We start from the raw sequence: 18,282 nt of genomic DNA, 5'->3' as shown, positions 1-18,282 counted from the left end.
CCAGTGGCCCACTTCCGCAGTCCCCTAGTGCCACTACCAGTCATCGAGGTTCCATTCGAATGCATAGCAATGGATCTAGTGGGGCCTCTGGTCAAGTCCGCCCAAGGGCATCAGTATATCCTGGTGGTATTAGATTATGCTACATGGTATCTGGAGGCCGTACCACTACGAAACTCCTCCACCAGGTGTATAGCCCGGGAGTTAGTCCACATGTTTTCAAGAACCGGGTTGCCTAACGAGATCCTAACAGACCAAGGAACTCCATTTATGTCGAAGGTCATGAGGGAATTGTGCAAGACACTGCAGATTGCACAACTGAGAACCTCCGTGTACTCTCCCCAGACGGACGGACTGGTAGAGAGGTTTAACAAAACCTTGAAAGCAATGTTGAGGAAAGCAGTGGAAATGGATGGCCGAGACTGGGACTATATGTTGTTTGCCATGAGGGAAGTTCCCAAAGCTTCCACAGGTTTCTCCCCGTTTGAACCACTCTATGGACGACACCCTCAGGACTCCTGGAGGTGGAGAAAGAGTCCTGGGAAGCTGAGACCACTCCCTATAGGAGAGTGGTGGAGCACGTTGCCCAGATGCAAGAGAGGATTGCCCATGTGATGCCCATTGTGAGGGAGCACCTCCTCAAGGCACAAGAGGCACAGTCCAGGGTGTATAATAGGTCGGCCAGGGTGAGATCGTTCAACCCAGGAGATCGAGTGCTTGTGCTAGTCCCACAGTGGAGAGCAAGTTCATGGCCAAGTGGCAGGGCCCCTATGAGGTGGTAGAGAAAGTGGGGGAAGTCAACTTTAAGATCCACCAACCAGGGAAGAGGAAGCCCTACCAAATTTACCATGTTAACTTGATTAAGCCATGGCAAGATAGAGAGCCTGCGGAAGCTCCCTGTTTAGTGGCTGAGGCTGATGTGAAAGAGGTCAAGGTGGCAGAGTCACTGTCACATGCCCAAAAGCAACAGTGCAAAGAGTTGTTACAGCGAAATAAAGACATGTTTCCGAGTTGCCAGGACTCACTCAGGTCATAGAGCATGAGGTTCTCACAGAGCCTCATGTTCGCGTCAATCTAAAACCATACCGGATCCCCGAAGCCCGCAGAGAGGTGATCTCTAAAGAAGTAAGGCGGATGCTAAACCTGGGAGTCATTGAAGAGTCCAAAAGTGGATGGTCCAGTCCTATAGTCTTAGTGCCGAAACCAGATGGGGAATGGCGGTTTTGCAACGACTATAGGAAGCTGAAGGAGGTCTCAAAGTTCGACGCCTACCCAATGCCTAGGGTAGATGAGCTTATCGAAAGGCTAGGACCCGCTCGGTACATCACCACTCTGGACCTCACCAAAGGATATTGGCAAATTCCCCTGTCCAAAGAGGCTAAGGAGAAGACAGCCTTCTCGACGCCAATACGTCAGGATGCCGTTTGGGTTGAAGGGAGCTCCGGCCACCTTCCAGAGAGCCATGGACCGGATCTTAGCACCCCACAAACAGTATGCAGCGGCCTACCTAGATGCTATCGTCATATTTAGCCAGGACTGGGAAAGTCATCTGGACAAAGTTCAAGCCATACTTGATGCCCCAAGGAAGGCGGGCTTTACTATCAACCCGAAGAAATGTGCCACGGGGATGGAGGAAGCCAAGTACCTAGGGTACGTGGTTGGTAGAGGGGAAATAAAACCACAAATAAATAAGGTCGAGGCGATCTTGAACTGGCCACAGCCCCTCTCGAAGAAGCAGGTCAGGGCGTTTCTAGGCATTGTGGGCTACTATCGAAGATTTGTCCCTAACTTTGCCCTGATAGCAGCCCCACTGATGGATCTTCTGAAAGGGATGAAGTCAGCTATGGCCAAGTGGTCCCCGGAAGCAGAAGCGACCTGCCAGGAATTGAAACTGGTCCTCTGTAAACAACCAGTCTTGGTGGCACCCAGCTTCTCCAAGGAGTTTGTGGTCCAGATGGATGCATCGGATGTCGGGCTGGGAGCAGTCTTGTCCCAGGAGATTAACGGAGAAGAACACCCTGTAAAATACCTCAGTCTGAAGCTCTCCGCTTGTGAGAAGGACTACTCCATTGTAGAAAAAGAATGTTTGGCCATTAAGTGGGCGTTAGACACTCTGAGGTATTACCTATTAGGTAGAAGGTTCAGGTTAGTGTCAGACCATGCCCCATTGAGGTGGATGCGAGAAAAGAAGGGAAACAATGCCAGAGTGACTAGGTGGTTCCTGGCTCTACAAGATTTTAGTTTCCGGGTAGAGCATAGGCCTGGGAAACAACATGGGAATGCCGCTGCCTTGTCAAGGATTTATTGTATGGTGACAGAAGGTGCCAAGCCCTACGGCTTTGGACAGAGGGGGGGTGTATGTAAGGTTGCTGCCGGACAGATCGTGGACGGGAGGTATGTGTCCTCAAAGTGCCATGCTTCGGTGATGTAGGATCCGGAGAAGCAGGCTCCAGCACACATAGTGCTGAGAGGAATTTAATGGGTCCGGATTACAGGGCCGGGTTTTATGAGCAGCTGAAAGAGCTGGGGGGAACAGCTGCTCACTTACCTCCAGTCCAGGTCTTGGAAGGCTAATTTAAGACAGCTGCGCCTGTCTCTGTCTGTCTGTGTTTGCTGGGCAAGGTGAGCAGACCTTGCAGGTGCTTCTTAGACTCTGCAGGAGGCAGAGAAAAGCACCTTGTTTAAACGGCTGAAGCCGTGCTGCATGGACTTGTTATTTTGAGCTTTGTTCTGTTATTCCTTTTTGTGCCAGGAAAAGGCTGTAACTTTTGTTTCTTAACTGGTGTATGGACACTAAAATAAGCCACCAGTTTGTTTGAACCCGTGGACTGCATCACTGTGTGAACCTGTGCCTACCTCCAACGCGGCTCAGTGAGTACAAATCCCTACACTATCTATCTATCTATTTATCTATCTATCCATCTATCTATCCATCTATTTATTCATCTATCCATCTATCTATCCATCCATCATACATGGATAGATAGAAAGATAGATAGATACATATATGGATAGATAGATGGATAGATAGATATGAAATAGAGTATATAAGGATAGATAGATAATAGATAATCCTATGATATGATAGGTTTGATCGTGCATTTCCAATGTCTCTTACCACTGCTGCCATGATAGAGCATTTTCTACACTTTCTCGGTTCCCTCTTCCATTGCTGGAGGCTAACTTCTGCCGCATGAAATACAGTGGTGGCCAAAAGTATTGGCACCCCGGCAATTCTGTCAGATAATACTCAGTTTCTTCCTGAAAATGATTGCAATCACAAATTCTTTGGTATTATTATCTTCATTTAATTTGTCTTCAATGAAAAAACACAAATAGAATTGTCCTAAAGCCAGATTGGATATAATTCCACACCAAACCTAAAAAAGGGGGTGGACAAAAGTATTGGCACTGTTTGAAAAATCATGTGATGCTTCTCTAATTCGTGTAATTAACAGCACCTGTAACTTACCTGTGGCACCTAACAGGTGTTGGCAATAACTAAATCACACTTGCAGCCAGTTAACATGGATTAAAGTTGACTCAACCTCTGTCCTGTGTCCTTGTGTATACCACATTGAGCATGGAGAAAAGAAAGAAGACCAAAGAATTGTCTGAGGACTTGTGAAACCAAATTGTGAGGAAGCATGAGCAATCTGAAGGCTACAAGTCCGTCTCCAAAGACCTGAATGTTCCTGTGTCTTCCGTGCGCAGTGTCATCAAGAAATTTAAAGCCCATGGCACTGTGGCTAACCTCCCTACATGTGGACGGAAAAGAAAAATTGACGAGAGATTTCAACGCAAGATTGTGCGGATGGTGGATAAAGAACCTCGACTAACATCCAAACAAGTTCAAGCTGCCCTGCAGTCTGAGGGTACAACAGTGTCAACCCGTACTATCCGTCGGCGTCTGAATGAAAAGGGACTGTATGGTAGGATACCCAGGAAGACCCCACTTCTTACCCCGAGACATAAAAAAGCCAGGCTGGAGTTTGCCAAAACTTACCTGATAAAGCCTAAAACTGGAAGTGCATTGAGGTGAAGGTGAAGAGGTATTGGGAATCCTGCAGAAAATACCTGTGTGAATTGCGTGAAGAGGTATTGGGAATCCTGCAGAAAATACCTGTGTGAATTGCGTGAAGAGGTATTGGGAATCCTGCAGAAAATACCTGTGTGAATTGCGGTGAGTGCTGCATTGTGATCTGCTGAGTGCTTTTCTACCTGTTTAGATTTATTGGGCTTTTTAAAATCTATTTTCTCACTACAGTTTTAGTTTCTTAGTTTACTACCTGTGTATTTAAAGGTTAACTACATTGCACTAAAATCCTGAGGTGTAGATTTACTCACAAGGGGTTAATTAAGGGGAAGGGGTCATAATTAAGGGTTTATAAGGGGCAGCTGGTTGGGCATAAAGTCCTTTGGAAGTGCATTGAGGTGAAGGGTACATTGCTGGAAAAGGAAAAAAAAAAAAAAAAAAAAACACTTTAAATCTCTTAGTTTGCGAGTGTGAACGAGCTGCGTGTGTCCGGTGCGTAAGTGCGAACGAAAGTAAGTGTGTGACTTGTTTTTCAGTGACTTTGGATTCAGGGAGTTTGGAAGGGAGGACTTAGGACTGAATTGCTGACTGTATTTCATTCTTTCTTTACTTTACTTTTTACTTAATTAATCCACCTGACCTACTTAGCTGATTCCCCTGTCCATACTTGATACTTAATTGATCCCCCGTCCATACTTAACTGATCCCCTGCCAATATCTAATTGATACACTTGCACATCCCTAATTGATCCCCGTCCATACACCTATATATAAATAATTGTGTTTTGTACTTGTAAATATATAATGACTGTATCCCCATATTTAGAATGACGTCCATGTTGGACGGAGCCGTGCAGTGTACATCTTGCGCAATGTATGCATTCCGTGAGCACCCACTCGAGGATCCATACTGCTGCGAGAGATGTGAGCATATCGTGCACTTGGAAGCCCAAATTCTGGATCTAAGTGCTCAGATAGCGGTACTGAGGAGCATCGACAACATAGAACGGAGTTTGCTGCTCACCGAGCAGACACTCAATGGGTCAATACTGGGGGTGGAGCATAGAGGGGAAGTGCAGGCTGAACAGGCAGGGAGCTGGATAACAGTAAGGAGGGATAGAGGGAAGAAGTATAGGAAGGCTGGTTCAGAACCGGCATTATTGGAGCATGACAGATCCTCTGACCGCCGGGGGAGTGTATGCTCCAGTAATGAGGGGGAGGGGGGAAGTGTAGGGCAGGCAAGACAGGTTCTGGTAGTGGGTGACTCTATTATTAGGGGGACAGACAGGGCAATCTGTCACAAAGACCGGGATCGCCGAACGGTGTGCTGCCTCCCTGGCGCTCGAGTCCGGCACATCGCGGATCGGGTTGACAGGTTACTGGGTGGGGCTGGCGAAGACCCAGCGGTCATGGTCCACATCGGCACCAATGACAAAGTGAGTGGTAGATGGAGGGTCCTTAAAAATGATTTCAGGGACCTAGGTAGGAAGCTTAGGGCAAGGACCTCCAAGGTAGTTTTCTCAGAAATACTACCAATCCCGCGAGCCACACAGGAGCGCCAACAGGAAGTTAGGGAGGTGAATAAGTGGCTAAAGAGTTGGTGCAAGGCAGAAGGGTTTGGGTTCATGGAGAACTGGGCCGACTTCGCGGTCATATACAGGCTCTACCGTAGGGACGGGCTGCACCTCAATGGGGAGGGTGCAGCGGTGCTGGGGAAGAAGATAGCTAATAGGTTGGAGGAGTTTTTAAACTAGAGACGGGGGGGGAAACCAAGGAAATAGGTGGGATGTGAGGCAAGCAAGGGGGAAGGGGAAAAGTGAATATAATGAGGGTGGAGAGGGGGGTGGGGATAGTACAGTTAGATCGTTAGAGAAGAATAGGATGCTAAATAACCCCAAAGTTTTATCTTGCATGCTGACCAACGCAAGAAGCCTGACCAATAAGGCGGATGAGCTGCGGGCGCTTATATGGGAGGAGAGGTATGACATCGTAGGTATAACAGAGACTTGGCTAGACGATAGCTACGACTGGGCGGTAAATTTATTAGATTATAGTTTATTTAGAAGGGACCGGAAACAGGGGAAAGGCGGAGGAGTCTGCTTATATGTAAAGTCATGTCTAAAACCCAGACTAAGGGAAGATATAGGAGAGGGAGAAGAGGGGGTCGAGTCCATGTGGGTAGAGATAGAGGGAACTAAAAATAATAATAAAATATTACTGGGGGTCTGCTATAAGCCACCCAATATAACAGAGGAGAATGAGAATCTGCTATTAGGACAAATAGACAAAGTAGCAAAACATAATGAAGTGATTGTAATGGGGGATTTCAACTACCCGGATATTGACTGGGAAACAGAAACCTGTAGATCTCAGAAAGGAAAAAGGTTCTTGACAAATATTAAGGATAATTATCTCTCCCAACTAGTGCAGGAACCAACGAGAGGGAAGGCCGTGTTGGACTTAATATTGACTAATAGGCCTGATAGAATAACTGAGGTACAGATAGGGGGGCACCTAGGTAATAGCGACCATAATATTATCGACTTCAAAATGCCCTTCAGTAGGGTTATCAATAAGGGAACAACAAAAACTTTAAACTTTAGGAGGGCGAAGTTTGATCAGCTGAAAGAAAGCCTTCAACTTATTGACTGGGACAAAGTTCTTAATCAAAGGAATACGAATAGTAAATGGGAAACCTTCAAAAGAATTCTGAATACTCAGTGCGAGAGGTATATACCGTATGGGAATAAAAGGGCCAGAAATAAGAGGAAACCAATATGGTTGAACAAGAACGTAAAAGGGGCGTTAAATAGCAAAAAAGAGGCATTCAAGAGATTAAAACAGGAAAACAGTAAGGAGGCACTAATGTGTTACAAGGAAAAAACGAAAACCTGTAAAAAACAAATAAAAATAGCGAAGGAGGAAACAGAGAGACGTATTGCTAGGGAAAGTAGATCAAATCCCAAACTGTTCTTTACGTATATAAATAGTAAAAGGATTAAATCGGATAATATTGGACCAATAAAAAGTGAGGAAGGCAAAATCATAGAGAAAGATGAGGATAAAGCTAATCTATTAAATAATTTTTTTTTCGACAACTTTCACAAAGGAAATCAAACTAACAGGAGAAATGAGAAGTGACAAACTTAATCCTCCACTAAGTATGACAAATCTAACCCAAGTTGAGGTACAGAAACGCCTCAGTAACATTAAAATAAACAAATCACCAGGACCTGATGGCATACACCCACGGGTACTAAGGGAACTAAGTAATGTGATAGACAGACCGTTATATCTTATATTTAAGGACTCTGTTGAGACTGGGTCTGTGCCACTTGATTGGCGACAGGCGAATGTAGTGCCAATATTCAAAAAGGGAGCGAAAAGTGACACCGGAAACTATCGGCCGGTGAGTCTGACGTCCGTTGTGGGCAAAATTTTTGAAAGCTTCATTAAAGAGGCAATTACGGAGCATCTTGATGCTAATAATCTTTTAATCCCGAACCAACATGGATTCATGAGGAATCGCTCCTGCCAAACAAACCTGATTGACTTCTACGAGGAGATTAGCTCTCGAGTAGATCAGGGGGAACCAGTGGATGTCGTGTATCTCGACTTCTCAAAAGCTTTCGATAGCGTGCCACATAATAGGTTGGTATACAAAATGAGAATGATGGGGCTGGGGGAAAATGTCTGCAAGTGGGTAGCTAACTGGCTAAGGGATAGAAGGCAGAGGGTGGTTATAAATGGAATATACTCAGATTGGGTAAGCGTCACTAGAGGGGTTCTTTACGGTAAGAGCAGTGAGAATATGGAATTCACAGAGTGAGGAGACGGTGATGTCAGATTCACTACACCAGTTCAAGTGGGGACTGGATGCATTTCTAGATACCAGGCAGATTTCAGCATATACTTAAAAATAAAATAAAATAGTAAGTTGATACAGGGATTTATTCTGACTGCTGGTTTCAGAGTCAGGAGGGAATTTTTCCTCAGGTGAAGATTGGCCAAATCATTTGGGGTTTTTGCCCTCCTCTGGATCAACTTTACCAATTACAGAACTAACAGGTCGAACTTGATGGACGCAAGTCTTTATTCGGCTTTACTAACTATGTTTACAAACTATGTTACTATGTTTTGGAAGAATGTTCTCTGGTCAGATGAGACAAAAGTCGAGCTTTTTGGGAAAAACCATCAACATAGAGTGTACAGGAAAAAAAAAGAGGCATTCAAAGAAAAGAACATGGTCCCTACAGTCAAACATGGCGGAGGTTCCCTGATGTTTTGGGGTTGCTTTGCTGCCTCTGGCACTGGACTGCTTGACCGTGTGCATGGCATTATGAAGTCTGAAGACTACCAACAAATTTTGCAGCATAATGTAGGGCCCAGTGTGAGAAAGCTGGGTCGCCCTTAGAGGTCATGGGTCTTCCAGCAGGACAATGACCCAAAACACACTTGCAAAAGCACTATAAAATGGTTTTAGAGAAAGCACTGGAGACTTCTAAGGTGGCCAGCAATGAGTCCAGACCTGAATCCCATAGAACACCTGTGGAGAGATCACAAAATGGCAGTTTGGAGAAGGCACCCTTCAAATATCAGGGACCTGGAGCAGTTTGCCAAAGAAGAATGGTCTACAATTCCAGCAGAGCATTGTAAGAAACTCATTGATGGTTACCGGAAGTGGCTGTTCGCAGTTATTTTGGCTAAAGGTTGTGCAACCAAGTATTAGGCTGAGGGTGCCAATACTTTTGTCTGGCCCATTTTTGGAGTTTTGTGTGAAATGATCAATGATTTGATTTTTGCTTCATTCTCTTTTGTGTTTTTTCCTTGCAAGCAAATTAAATGAAGATAATAATACCAAAGAATTTGTGATTGCAATCATTTTCAGGAAGAAACTGAGTATTATCTGTCAGAATTGCAGGGGTGCCAATACTTTTGGCCACCACTGTAATAAGTGAGCTGTCATTTATTCATAAGACGTTCTATTCTTCAGAGCTGAGACTGTAAAATAAAAAGTGAACAATAAAATATCTGATGACTGTTCTTTCACTGTGAGTAAGAAACAGATAATAAAATTAAAGGAAAAATAACTGAGGGGAGAACCCTGCAGGTTTATTGTCCTTCTATAGCTGTATGGTGGCAGGATGGTGACACTGCTGGAGTCCTGGTGAGGATCTGCATGATATTCATTTCTGTTGACTTTTTATTGCCAACATATTCTGCAGTGATGTACATATAGTCCCTGCCCACAATGCGGTACACATGAGGGACAATCTCATATTAAGCCAAGTAACCTATGATGTCAAGGTCTCATATTTACAAGGTGCTTATTGACAATCTGAGCCGGCGAATGGCTCTGTGTCCGTATATTCGCTATATACTGCCCGCAATATCTTGTAGAAAGCTCACAGTGACTAAAATGTATAAATAGTTCTCTTTGGAGAATTTAATTAGATCCATTCATACCTTACCTTATAATGAGGACTTAAAGGGCTTTTATAACTAGGTAAAACAAGCTTAACGGGACTGTCCAGGACTTATATATTAATGACCGATTTTAGGATAAGTCATCAACAGGGTGGGACTGGGCTGGCGGGGTACCCTTCTGCAGAGGAGAGGGGGAGAAGAGAATGAAAAAATAAAAAAACCTGCGGTTTTAAGGGGCACGGACCCTTTAAAAGCGCAGGCACAGTGTATGCAGGGACGCGCGCACGCGGCGTTCATTACCTGAACCGCCGCGACACACGTCCCAGTGGAGCAGCTGAAGCTGCGCGTCTCCCTTCCTCGGCCGGCGTATGACGTCACCGGAGAAGGAGGACACCGCACGGGAGAGCAGGAAGGTAAGAGATGTCTGTGTGTGTGTCTGTGTGTATATGAGTGGATGCAGAATGGGATGGGCCCCTGGCTGGACACACAAGGGGGGGCCCGGCTAGACACACAAGGGGGGACCCTGGCTGGACACACAAGGGGGGGCCCGGATGGACACACAAGGGGGGCCTTGCTGGACACACAAGGGGGAGCCCTGGCTGGACACACAAGGGGGAGCCCTGGCTGGACACACAAGGGGAAGCCCTGGCTGGACACACAAGGGGGAGCCCTGACTGGACACACAAGGGGGAGCCCTGACTGGACACACAAGAGGGAACCCTGGCTGGACACACAAGGGGGAGCCCTGGCTGGACACACAAGGGGGAGCCCTGGCTGGACACACAAGGGGGAGCCCTGACTGGACACACAAGGGGGAGCCCTGGCTGGACACACAAGGGGGGAGCTGGATGGACACACAAGGGGGAACCCTGGCTGGACCCACAAGGGGGAGCCCTGGCTGGACACACAAGGGGAAGCCCTGACTGGACACACAAGAGGGAACCCTGGCTGGACACACAAGGGGGAACCCTGGCAGGACACACAAGGGGGAACCCTGGCTGGACACACAAGGGTGAGAGCCTGGCTGGACACACAAGGGGGAACCCTGGCTGGACACACAAGGGGGGGAGCCTGGCTGGACACATAAGGGGGAGCCTGGCTGGACACATGGGAAAGGGTGGGCAGGATGGCTATATGGTGGGGCAGGCTGGACACATGGAGGCCAGGATGGATATGTGAGGGGGATGGATATATGGGGGGGCCGGATATAAGGGGGGCGGGGCAGGCTGGACACATGATGGCCAGGATGGATATGTGGGGGGCAGGCTCGATACACGTGGGCTAGGATAAATATATGGAGGGGCCACGCTGGACATATGGGGGCCAGTATGGATATATGGGGGGGTGTCAGGATGGATATATGCAGGGGGGAAGGGCAGGATGGATATATGAGGGGGCAGGCTGGACACATGGAGGCCAGGATGGATATATGGGGGGCAGGCTGGAAACATGGAGGCCAGGATGGATATATTGTGGGGGGCAGGCTGGACACATGGAGGCCAGGAAGGATATGTAGGGGGGGGCATGCTGGACACATGGAGGCCAGGATGGATATATGGGGGGCAGGCTTGACACATGGGGCTTTAGGACAGATATATGGGAGGGGGCAGGCTGGACACATGGAGGCCAGGACAGATATATGGGGGGGCAGGCTGGAAACATGGAGGCCAGGATGGATATGTGGGGGGGCAGACTGGACACATGGAGGCCAGGATGGATATATGGGGGGAACAGGAGGGCCACATGGGGGACTAGGATGGGTATATGGGAGGGGGCAGGCTCGATACACGTGGGCTAGGATAAATATATGGAGGGGTCACACTGGACATATGGGGGCCAGAAGGGATATATGGGGGGTGTCAGGATGGATATATGCAGGGAAGGGGGGGCCAGGATGGATATATGGGGGTGCCAGGCTGAACAAGGGACTTAATTACTGTTTGGGGCCAGATTGAGGAACATACTTTATTAGTTTATGGTGGCCAGTGAGGAACATTATTATTTTAGAGTCCAATTAGAGACATTATTACTTCTGTAATATAATTTACTTTTTAGGAAATTGTTTTCCATGGGATAGGACAAAAGCGGGCTCCTGTTACTGTGCAGGGCGGCACTATATCGCTTTTTTTCTTCAACTGGTGTAGTGTAGAAGTCGGGGGGTGGAGTGGGAATATTCCCTAGAAGAGATCAGTTATTGATAACTGTGTGTTATTTTCTGCAGAGATGATTCCTGGCTGGAAGAAGTGATGGCCGTCTGTGCCAGATGAAGAAGAAAAGCGAAGATGAAGGACTTCACCTAGAGACGTCACTGGTGAGTCAGTGTATTACATGTGACTCGCCCCCTGGGCCGTGGGGCACTCGGATCCGGGCAATAGGGAGACGATGGGGGTAGTAGTGGCGACCCGGTTCCGTGGCTCAGGGTGGTCAGGCCAATGGTAGTCTGCTATGTTCTGCTGATAATGTCCGACTACGCCACCCGTGGATTGCGGTTATTAGGAACCGCCGCTGCATGCAGACCGCTGGGGCTGATGAGGTGTGCAGCTAGGGTAGTGTGACTCTCCACGGGAAGAGTGCGGCCCCAGGGCAGTATAATGGATGTTGGGAGTGATGGTAGTGGGAGTCCCAGTGCTGATAGTGCTGGAGGAGCAAGGAGCACACAGACAACAGGTTGCAGTCCAGGGTCTTTACTAAACAGGTAAACTGACCCACAAACAGTCCCGGCTAGGAGGGGACCTGGATGTCTGAGAGCAACGGGGAAATTGGCCCTGGTCAGGGTGAGGGTGTAGGCCTACCGTGCTTTCTGCGCTCCTTCTGGCTATCTCCTCCTGATAGGGTAACAGCCCACGTTTCCGAGCTTTCCGTGTTTTCTCGCCTGTATGGCCTGCGACATGGGTTCCTTTCTGCTCCCAGCCTTGTATGGCTTTACTGGTCCCTTCTGTTGTGGCAGGGCCTCCAGGCTTCTTAGGCCAAGGAATATACAGTCCCTTGCGGACTGGTTCTCTGCTGGGGGATGTGGAATCCTTCCAGCCTCAGACACCAAAGTCTGGTAGATTAAGTCTGTTATCTGCCAAGACAGGCTTGCTTCGCCTCTTGTCTCTGGCTTGTGGCTCTCCTCCTGCCACACTTCCTCTTAGGTGCAGTGCAACTGTCTGTCCCTGCTCTGCTGAGACACGTCTCAGTCCTGAGACAGGTCATCTGGGTTCTCTCTAACCCTGCCCCCAGCACCAGCTTTTATAGGGGCAGCCTGCTCCCCCTACTGGCCTGAGACAGGAGGCATTGCATGCTAATGTTCCCCTGACTAGAGAACCTCCCCCCTGCTCTCAGACACAGCTTTAATTACACTTGTGGCATCCAGGCCAGGGTGACACATTCCCCCCTAGTGAAATTTAGTACTCCGGGACTAAACAGTAAACAAAGACAATATGCATAACAATAAAACATTAATAGACAGACGACGCACAAATTGAGTTCTTAAGGTCACAGTGTGGCCTGTGACCGGGTGTCCATATCACCAGCACAACGGGGAACCTTAACCAGGTGGGGGTCTGTCCTACCCCAAGTCCTTCACAGTCTTAGTTCATTCCTGGGTTAGGCTCTGAACGCAGTCCATACAAGGTCCCGGTTATAAAAAGTCCATAACCTGTGAGTCCTTACGGTAGCTGCAAGAAACTGAAACAGAGTATTAACAAACATGCATGTAACTTTGCAAACAATTCAACATTTGGCAACAGGGTTATTTACAATTTTAGTACACTCTATATTCTCCAGCGAGCGGGTATCTGTCCCTTTGTGCTCCTGGTTGACCTACGTAGCCCACTGTCTGGTGGTGGACTGACTTGGCTTTCCCCACTAGTGTTAGGGGTGCAGCTACCAGCTGGGTGTACAGGTAGGGCAGGCAGCTGTCTGCGGGTCCTTTGGCTTACCGCAGGCATGGCAGGCTCACTGTCAGCAGAGGGTTGACTCTCCTGGGCTGCTGGTACAGGCTCTTCTGCCTCTGGAACTGCTTGCTCCTCTTCACCTTCCGGCTCTGGTGTTGGTTGTTGCTGTGCCGGTTGCAGGAAATGCAGGACAGGTACCACTATGGCATCATTTATGCGAGTCCAGGACTGAGGAAACTCTCCGAGAACGGTGCTGATCATTTCTTCCTTGTCCTCTGCGGGTTCAAGGTCACTCTGATCCTCTTCTGCACTACGGAGTTGCTCGGGGCACCTTTTGAGATGGTCTCTGGAGATGACACTAGTGGTTTCTCCTCCGTCCTTGGTGATTACGCACACCTTTGGGTTGTCGTGGTCAGACTGCAGTACGGTGTAGGGTTCCCTTTCCCACTGGTCGTCCAACTTATGTAGCCTTCTTTTTCGCTTTAGGACTTGCTCACCAGGTTCTAGGGGACTAGCAGGGGCGTGTTGATTGAAGAGTCTTTCTTGCTTCTCTCTCACCTGGGCCAGGCTCTTCTCCACACTCTCCTGTACCTTCTTGTACTGCAGTTGCCTTTCCGTATCCCAGTCCGCATCCGGGGAGGTGTCCTCAGGTATTAGGACTCCCATCTCCAGGTCTACGGGCAGCTTTCCTGGTCTAGCTCGCATCAGGTAAGCCGGGGTGCAGTTTGTAGCATTCACCGGGATATTGTTGTATAGGTCTATCAGGTCCGGCAGTTTTTCTGGCCACAGGCTGCGTTCCTCCAGGGGCAACGTCTTCAGGAGATCAATGACTATATTGTTCATCTTCTCACACATCCCGTTGGTTTGGGGGTGGTAAGGCGTTGTACGAATCTTCTTACAGCCATAGAGGTTGCAGAACTCCTGGAAGATTTCAGCCTCGAACGCTGGACCCTGGTCTGTCAGGACCTGTTCCGGATACCCGTGTGGACGGCAGAAATATTGCTGGAAGGCTCTGGCCGCTGTTTGGGCTGTCAAGTCCTTTACCGGGACCACCACCAGAAAACGGGAATAGTGGTCCACGATTGTCAGGGCATAGATGTATCCTGACCGGCTGGGAGCCAATTTGACATGGTCCAGAGCTACCAGCTCAAGAGGCTGCGTGGTGATGATGGGCCTCAAGGGTGTATTCTGGCTGGCACGGTCCTTCCTCCTTAGGTGACAAGGGCCACAGTCTCTGCACCATTTTTCTACAGCTCCTCTCATGCCGACCCAAAAGAATCTTCCTCTTAGTAGGAACTCCAGTTTCTTCCAACCGAAGTGTCCCGCTCTGTCATGGTAAGCCCCCAGGACCATAGCTGCATCCCTCCTTGGGACCACGACTTGCCAGGTCAGCTCGTGCGTCCGGTGGTTGACAATCCTTCTGCACAACTTGCCTTCGTAGAGGAACAGCTTGCTCTTCTCCTTCCATAGCTGCTTGGCTTCCTCTGGGGCATCTGGATCTAAGCGGGCGTCTTCCCGGGTCAGCAGATCTTTCACCAGGCGGACTGCAGGGTCACTATCTTGGGTCTCGGCCCAACTGTGGTGAGGTAGGGGATTCATCATCACAGTTGTTAGATCCTCCTCCTTCACGCGGTGAGAGTGTTGAGCGGCTCCATACCGGTGAAACGCGGGGAGTTCTACCTCCTCCAGCTCTTCTGGGTCTTCGTCACCTTCAGGTAAGTGAGGCATCCTTGATAGGGCGTCCGTGTTGGAGTTGGTTTTGCCTGCCCGGTACTTGATCACGAAGTCATAGTTGGAGAGACGGGCCATCCACCGCTGTTCCAGGGCACCCAGTCTTGCATTGTCCAGGTGTGTCAACGGGTTGTTGTCCGTGTACACGGTGAACTTTGCGGAGGCCAGGTAATGCTTGAAGCGTTCCGTCACGGCCCACACCACCGCCAAGAATTCTAGCTTGAAGGAGCTGTAATTCTCCGGGTTCCTCTCGGTGTGCCTCAGCTTCCGGCTGGCGTATGCGATCACCCGTTCTCTGCCCTGTTGGTTTTGGGACAATACAGCTCCCAGTCCCACATTACTGGCATCTGTGTGGAGAATGAAAGGCTGGCCATAATCAGGGTAGGCCAGGATCTCATCCCCTGTGAGGGCCATCTTTAGCTGGCGGAAGGACTCCTCTTCCGGTTTATCCCACTTGAAGGGCGGCTTTTGTCTCCTGGACTTAGACTGTCCGATCAGGAGGTCCTGCATAGGAGCTGCCATCTTGGTGAACCCGGGGATGAATCTTCGGTAGTAGCCTACCAACCCGAGAAACTGTCTCACCTCTTTGATGTTCGAGGGGCTTGGCCAGCTCTTGATTGCCGTGACCTTGTCAGGGTCGGGGGCCACTCCTTCCGCGCTTACCACGTGCCCTAGGTACTGGACCTTTGGTTTCAGCAGGTGACACTTCGATGTTTTCACCTTCAGGCCTTAGCCTGCCAGGGCTTCGAACACCTCGGCCAGGTGCTTCAGATGGTCCTCGTAGGTCTTCGAATAGACAATCACGTCGTCCAGGTAAAGGAGGACCGTCTCGAAGTTTCGGTGCCCTAGACAGCATTCCATCAGCCGCTGGAAGGTCCCTGGTGCGTTGCAGAGCCCGAAAGGCATGCAGTTGAATTCGCTCAGTCCCATCGGGGTGGTGAAGGCGGTCTTCTCCTTGTCAGCCTCTGCCACAGGAACCTGCCAGTACCCGCTAGTAAGGTCCAAAGTAGAAAAGAAGTTAGCTGATTTTAGTGCGGCTAAAGACTCCTCTATTCTAGGCAGCGGATATGCGTCTTTGTGAGTGATACAGTTGATTTGTCTATAGTCGACGCACATTCTCATGGTGCCGTCTTTCTTTTTGACCAGAACCAAGGGGGCTGCCCAGGGGCTACAGCTGTCTCTAATAACCCCAGCTTCTTTCATCTCTCTTAGCATGCCCCTTGCGTTCTGATAATGTGCAGGAGGTACAGGTCTGTGCCTCTCTTTTATCGGTGGGTGGCTCCCTGTGGGGATGTGGTGTTCTATCCCCTTTACTCTGCCGAAGTCTAGCGGGTGCTTACTAAAGACTCTCTCGTACTCCTGTACCACCCGGTAGACTCCTTGTTTTTGGTGCAGGGGAGTGGAGTCAGCACCCACGTGGAGTTTCTGGCACCAGTCCTCCTTTTGTTTCTGGGAGCCATTACCCTCCGCCTGAGGAGATGGAGGCAAGGGTTCCACGGCCCTGATAGCTTTGTGTTCGACCACAAACAGCTTGGCGAGTGTAGCGTACCTGGGTAAGTGTACCTCCCTCTCCCCAATGTTGAGGATGCGGACGGGCACCCTCCCATGACGGACATCAACCAGCCCCCGGGCTGTCAAAATGGTGGGCCTGCTGTCTGAGTACACGGGTTCTACCATGGCTTGGTAGTCTCTACCTCTCAACCCGATTGCAGTCCGACACCAGATCATCATTTCACTTTTGGGAGGCATGGAAATGGGGAATGGGTCACTCAGTCTTACGCTACCGATCTCACCACCAGACAGTTCTACCTGCTGCCGTCTCATCAGGGCCTTTATCTCCTTGTTGAGGACTCTCTGTTGGCTGGAACTAGCATTCACCGCCACCTGTTGTAAGATTACAATTACCTCTGAAAGACAATTTTCAATTACATTAGTACCCACAGTTATTTTAGGGTGACTTTCACGACGGTCAATGTCCACAATAATCACTCCCTGTGCCGGTAGTTCAACTTTACCAATCTTAATGGTCATCTCCTTGAACCCCATCTGCGGCACGGGTAAGCCATTACTGGCGATGATGCTCAAGTTACCGTCTGGATACCGTGTGATATCAGCATCAGTCCAATACTGCTTAAAAAGTACATAAGGGATAGTGGTTACTTGTGACCCAGTATCCAGCAAGGCGCTCATGGGGATACCGTCCAGCACCACGGGTAAAACCGGGCGCCCCCCAACGTACTTATTACGCCAATTGTAAGGGCCTGGTGATCTTATGCCTGGGGGTTGGCCCTCTGCCCCAGGTTGGACCCGTTTAAATTACAGTACCTGGAAATGTGTCCGGGCTGGTTGCATCGACGGCAAATGGGCTGTCCATCCTCTGCGTAGCGGTCTGTGGGCCTCCCTCGGAACGACGGGATCCTCCTCTGTCGACGCCATGGGACATCCTCCGGACTTGAAGCCAGCTCGATGGGACTTGACAGGTCCACTTGCAACGCCTGGACGGTCCTGGTCAACGCCGCGACGCTCCTGGTCAGCTCCTGGACTTGTTGGTGCAGATCTTTCGACGGGGCTTGGTTCAGGGCCTGTGCATCAGCCTCCACGGAGTCCATAGAGGAGGGCGCCGCCTCCTGGTGGTAAGTGATAGCAGGGCGCCGGGGGTTTATAGCGCCACTGGTTGCAGATTCACGGAGCACCCTTATGGCCCTGTCCTTAAATTGGGCAAAGGTCAGGTCGAGGTTCTGAAAGAACATGAGGCCCAGTTGGGCCCTGTGGGCGCTAGACAGCAGACCTTCTATGAATTAGCAGCTTATCCGTTTCCTGCACACTGCCAGGGTCAGTTTGTTGAATAGCCCTCAAGGCTTCCTGCAGATTTAGGGCATAGTCTCTGATGCTGTCCTGTGCCCGCTGCTTACATCCATAGAACCTCATTTTAATCTCAGCGGAGGTACGTGTGTCAAAGGTACCCCGCAGCCAGGCCAGAATACCCTTCACAGTCCTTTTCTCCTCAGTGGGCCATGATTTTACCTCCCGCTGGGCTGCGCCAGTTAACTGCCCTGTTAATATGCTAACCTTCTGTTTCTCTGTCAGGGGGTAAACGTGGAAGAAACTGTATAGCCTTTCCTTGAAGTCAGTTAGGGCATGGGGCTCCCCTGAGTATTTGGGCAGCCAGGCCGCTCCAGGGATGTAGGGCAAGGAAAAGGGCATCACCGCTGC

This window comes from Phyllobates terribilis, unplaced genomic scaffold (assembly GCF_046119375.1).
Source record: "Phyllobates terribilis strain yellow unplaced genomic scaffold, ASM4611937v1 Scaffold_30__1_contigs__length_15301838, whole genome shotgun sequence".
Lineage (NCBI taxonomy): Eukaryota > Metazoa > Chordata > Amphibia > Anura > Dendrobatidae > Phyllobates > Phyllobates terribilis.
The sequence above is the reverse complement of the archived record's forward strand: the minus strand, read 5'-3'. Positions refer to the sequence as shown.